The sequence below is a fragment of the Trichosurus vulpecula genome, chromosome 3 (assembly GCF_011100635.1).
Source record: "Trichosurus vulpecula isolate mTriVul1 chromosome 3, mTriVul1.pri, whole genome shotgun sequence".
Classification (NCBI taxonomy): domain Eukaryota; kingdom Metazoa; phylum Chordata; class Mammalia; order Diprotodontia; family Phalangeridae; genus Trichosurus; species Trichosurus vulpecula.
The window spans coordinates 120,798,840-120,804,806 of NC_050575.1; the positions used below are offsets into that span (position 1 = coordinate 120,798,840).

Here is a 5,967-nt window from a genome sequence, read left to right on the forward strand (position 1 = left end):
TACAAGCTTCAGAGAACCTCACATTTCTGTGGAACTTTACAAGCTTCAGAGAAGCCTCTGTGGAACCTTCATGTTTTCCCATAGAACCTCTGCACACTCCTATTGAACTTTTGCAAGCTTTCTTTGAACCCTTAGAACTTTCTATTAAACCCTTGAAGCTTCCGTTGAACCCTAGGGTTACACAGAACACAATCTAACAAAGCCTTATCTGGAGTACCTTTATGCCGGTCTCTCAGACCCAGCCTGGTGAATTTTGCAATGAAATGAATTTGAGATTGATTAGTCAAAATCAATTTATGAGACCATTAGTCATGTGGAAGGCTAATTGCTGTTATTGTAATATTATTCTTAATAATCATAAGAGCACCAGAATAATGAAAAATTTAAAAGTTAAATCCCATACATCATGCAGACCTAAAAGATTGTGAAGGTATAAAAGCACAACATTCAGGCAAAGGGACAGCAGAAAACTCACATTTAGGCAATACTTTCTGATCACAAAGGATTTTACATAGGAGATAGCAGGGTATGGAACAGTGAACAACAGAATAGATATAAGAAGACATGGGCATGATGTAGTCTTGTGATGGTAAATGTTTAGCAACTGGCTGTCCAAAAAAAAAAACACTTATGCAAGAAAAACTTTTAACTTTAATCTATATTCTTAACATCTTCTCCATGACTTTTTAAGTCAATCAATAAAATAAATAAATGAATGAATAATTCTAGCCCTGGTTTGAAGCACTTGATAATTTTTGAGGTGTAAATGCTCATGCTGAAAATTTAACAATCAGCTCTCAAGCCAGTTCAAGGTGGCTCCAGCATGCCTTTAGATAATGAGCCCTATCTCTGCCATCTACTAGTTGTGTCTTACTGAGCAAATCATTTAATCTCGCTGAGCCTCACCTATAAAATGTCTGTTATTGAATAATAACTGTATTAAAAGGTTTGTTGCAAGGAAAGTTCTTCATAAACCTTCTGGTAACAAGCCCAGGCCCCAGGGCCACCAAACTTCTTGGACCCGCAGTGCTAAGGGGTCAACCACCAGCATAGTTCAGTCATATTGGATAAGGATGTCTTCTATTTCCTTCTTGGAGGCCTTGTCCACATATTTCTAGTAACAGGCCACCAGGGCTTTGGAGATGGACTGCTGGATAGCCTAAATCTGGGCAACTTGGCTTCTTCCTATCACACGTATCCAGATATCTACTCCAGCAAAACGTTCCTTGCCTAGTAAGAGGATAAGCTCCAGCAGCTTGTACTGCAGGGTGTGAGGCTCAACAATCTCCAGTGGTCGCCCATTCATCTTGATCAGCCCATTGCCTCTCTTGCAGTAGGCCACAACAGTGGCAGTTTTCTTTTGCTTGAAGATCTGGACTAATTGGAGCAGCCCCTTGGATGGCATGCTGCTGGGCTGGAGGCAAAGGATGTGGCAGAGGTAATGGTGGAAGTAGGGAATCAGAGCTCCTTATCCATGTGGTGCTGAAGCATGAAAAGCATTCATTTTTTTAACATGACTTTCAATTAGTACAATAATTTTTAAATTATCTTTCCTGGATCTATTTTGCAGGTCAGTTGTTTTTCCAAAGAGATATTTCACACTGTCTTCCTTTCTTTCCCCCTCTCTTTTGGTTTTGGTCTATTGTTTCTTGATTTCTCATAAAATCATTCACTTCCATTTGCTCCATTCTAATTCTGAATGAATTATTTTCTTCACTGAGCTTTTAGACCTCCTTTTCCATTTGGCCAATTCTGCCTTTTAAGGCATTCTCACCCTTATTGCCTTTTTGGAACTCTTTTTACCATTTGGCTCAGTCTGTTTTTCAAGGTGTAATTTTCTTCAGTAATTGTTGTACCTCCTTTACCAAGATGTTGACTCATTTTTCATGATTTTCTTGCATCAGTCTCATTTCTCTTCCCAATATTTCCTCTACCTCTCTTACTTGATTTTCAAAATCCTTACTGAGCTCTTCCACGGCTTGAAAGCAAATTCTTATTTTTCTTGGAAGCTTTGGATGTAGAAGCTTCAATTTTGTTGTCTTCTTCTGACTGTATGCCTTTATCTTCCTTGTCACCATTGTAACTTTCTACAGTAAAAGGTTTTTTGTTTTTGTTTTGTTTTGTTTTTCTTTTGTTTAATCATTTTCCGAGCATATTACCTGATTTTTAACCTTTTCTTAAAGTAGGAATCTGCTTCCAGGGTGGAGGGCACACTGTCCCGAGCTTTAGTGGTTTTATACAGCTGTTTTCAGAGATACTTCAAAGGACCTGTAAGTTTTCCATTCTTCCAAGCCTGTATGATCTAAGGAGAGGTATTTACCACTCTCCTAGACTGTGCTCTGATCTGTGAGTTACCACAAGCACTCTTTTCTGCCCTGGAACTGTGAGGAGAGTCACTACTCCACTGTGACTACAAACTCTGCTACACTGGCACTCCTCTTCACCCTGGGATTGCCTTCCAGGAATGCAGCTGACTCAGTTTGTGGGCAAAGTAACAGAACCCTGCCTCAGTGCTAGCAAAAAGACTCCTGTAATCTCCTTCTCAACAGTTGTTTAACCCACTTAACATCTGTGGACTGAGAGCTCCAGAAGCAGCCTTTGCCACTGCCACTGCTGATTCAGTCACTCCCAAGTCCTGCTCCTGGCTTGCTGTGGCTGGGGCTTTGCTGGCCTATACTGGGCTGCACTGCACTATGTTTTATTCTCACACAGGGGTGACAGACCCTTCCTGATGTCTTGGGTAGGAAATTTGTTTCACTCTTTTTGTGGTTTCTACAGTTCTAGAATTTGTTTAGAGTCATTTTATAATGATATTTGGAGGGGTTTGGTGGAGACCTTGGGTGAGTCCCTTCCTTTACTCTGCCATCTTGGCTCTGCCTCCATATCTTTTTTTATACCATTAAAACTTGACTACTTAACAGACTATTTAAAACTTTGTCATTTTTTGGTGATGTAACAACAGTGTTGCTAGCAGCTGTTGTGGAGGTATAAGGCCAATAACACCACCACATAAGAAGGCTGCTAGCACAGGTTATTTGATCTTCTTTTCCAAGGAAAGCAACTTTAAGAGGTTTACAATCTCACTTTAATTAAACATACATAAATCATTCACTTAGTTCAGGGGAAAAAGTCAGCACCCTGAACTTCAGAGGAAACACAAACAGAAATTACAAGCAGAAATTATACAAAGAGAGCAAATAACACAACTCAGCAGGCAGGGCTTCCAACTGTCTGTCCATAGCAATACATACACAGTTACCAGAGAGAGAATCACCAACATTTGGGTGTTCAAAGCTGGGGGGCTCCTTAATGGTTACCCAGAGTCTTGTCTGCCCAAATCACATGAACACTCTTCCAATGAGTGAGACCTTAAAGCAAAACACTAACCTCAGAGTATATACACTCTTCTTCAGGGTCAGAGGGTGTCACAACCTTGTGACTCAAACTTATGTAACTTAGGCTTTCCATTGACTTAATCAGGTCATCAAAGACCCTTGATCAATCAAAGGCAAGACTCAATCAAAGGCACTTGATTGCCTTAGTGCTGAGAAATACTCCAAAAGTAAAAGCAGCAAAAAGTTCCACTTTGCTTGCCATTTCAGGTAATCTCCTTATCTCCCACATATTCAATTGTATATACGTTAACTGAGAACCATTTATATGCCAAGACTTGTGCTGTTTAATGAGGAAGAAATAAAATGATTGAAAACTATTGATGGATAGAAGGTAAGACCCAGTAATAAATAACTATAATATAAAAAGTCCAAAAAATGCATGAGATGTGCAAGTAGAATACTATAAAATTCAAAGGAAGGGGAGGGCAGATTATAGATGCTCTAGGCAATCAGAGGATATCATTTTTCTTAAAGTTCATATTCAAGTTTGGCTGAGAAAGAAGCATTGGATTTCAAATGGTGGAAATGGAAAGGGTTCATTAACATTGAATGATAGAATATAGTATAAAAGAATGTTAGAGCTATAAGGAAACTGAGAATGTTAAGTTTTGAAACATATAACATAGAATATGAGAGCTATAGATGTGAGAAAATAAAATACTAGAACAAAGAAAAATATCTTTAAATCTAGAAATGTCTTTGGAGACATTGACTCTACTTTTCTCTTTCCTTATAGATGAAGAAACTGAGGCCTAGAGTGGGAATTCCTCATAAAATCATTCAATTCTGACTTTTCATTGTAAACCCATTTTACTCTTGCATCTATAGTACGTAGTTAATAGACAGATGTACCCTCTGCATGCAAGGTTGATGACTGATACCAATGATCAGATACTATTTTCCTCTCTCACAACAGATATGTTCATTGTTTTAGTAAAGTACTCTGAAAAGGAATCCCTTGTGAAATATAAACCTGTTGTCAATAGGATTCTTCTCTCAAGGTTTCCATTGAGGGACTGCTGAAAGGGGAACTCAGTTGAATTGATTGATGTGTTCAAGTGACGGCCTTGGGATTGGATGAGCAAATATGAGCAGGCAAGTAATAAACAAACCCAACTCAGCATTTAGGAAGTACACCGTGTGCTAAATTCCCCTGAACAATTTGGGCCTGTATCAGCTCAAAACATTAAGGGATGGTTCACTGATGCAAGGAAAATGACAGAAGTGCTGCGTTTGAATTTAAGAGAAACAGACCAAAGACGGTACTCATTTCAGTGTAACTGCACCCATTTAACAATATGAAGGTTATATCTAACCATGCAGAGGAAAGCGGAGAATTGAAGTAATTATCCAAATAATACTAGACTAGAAAAGTCACATAACATGGGAGGTGAGGGGAGAGAGACAGAGAGAGAGAGAGAGAGAGAGAGAGAGAGAGAGAGAGAGAGAGAGAGAGAGAGAGAGAGAGAGAGAATGGACTTTATGTTTTCTGTTCACCCTGGAATTATCTGCATAATTGCACCAATTTTGTCTTCCTCTTCACACATATGTGGATACAGCTTTGCCAATCCAAGTCCTAGAATCACAGAGCCCAAAGGCACCTTAGAATATAAAGTGTTAGCATGAAGAATACAGAATTTTAGAGCTAGAAGAGTGTTTCAAACCTAGAAACTCATAGCAAGTAAGTTTCTTAGAATTTAGCATGCTATAGAATTGAAAGGGACATTTCCAGATCTTCTCATACAATTCATTATTATTATTTTAAATAGGGGGAAACAAACTCAGAAAAGAGAAAGTGACTAGTTCACAACCACACAAGACTAGAACCCCTGACTCCTAGCTCTGAGTTAGGTGCTCTTTTCATTAAATCACATTAAACAATATAACAAATATCCATTGCATTTCTATTTGTATATACAAAATCCTATACTAGACTCAAGGTTTAATATATCAATCTGCCTCTCATGTGTACAAAATCAGACCCACATACTCCTACAATCCACGAACCCCAATAGACAGTAATGTTCAGAATCACACTTCACTTTATTTCAATGAACTTGAATACCTCATTAAAACTCCCAACACCCATGAGAGTTGAGTAAAAGGGACCATTAACCCTAAATTGTAGCCAAGAAAATTGAGACAAAGAGAGGTTAAGTGATTTTTCACAGGTAGCATAGAAAATAAAATGGCAAGGGAATAGCAAGTAACACTGCTTCCTAACTTTGTATTCATATTTTATGCAACATATTCTATTACATTAGCATTCCCTGTTTTTTGTTATTACTTTTTAACCAAACCTATGATTTTCTAAGTTTATGGAGCTCCCAATCAAGAACTTCTTCTACTAATGTAGATCAAAATTTTCTTTGCAAAATTTAGTTTTAGACTAATAGTCCTCTACCTTTTAAAAAAGGTATATCCATGAATAAAAACTTTTGGAGCAAACATGCCAATTATGTGTGCTTAAACATACAAGTATATGTTTACACATTTACATATATTTGCATATATCCCACACACATATACACACATACATACATGCATATCTATATATGTAAGAACATATGGA

General features: G+C 37.9%; 1 pseudogene; it reads right to left on the minus strand.

Annotated features, from left to right (window-relative positions):
• Positions 1 to 1,029: 1,029 nt before the first annotated feature.
• Positions 1,030 to 1,405, minus strand: LOC118842178 (annotated as a pseudogene).
• Between the last annotated feature and the right edge of the window lie 4,562 nt (positions 1,406 to 5,967).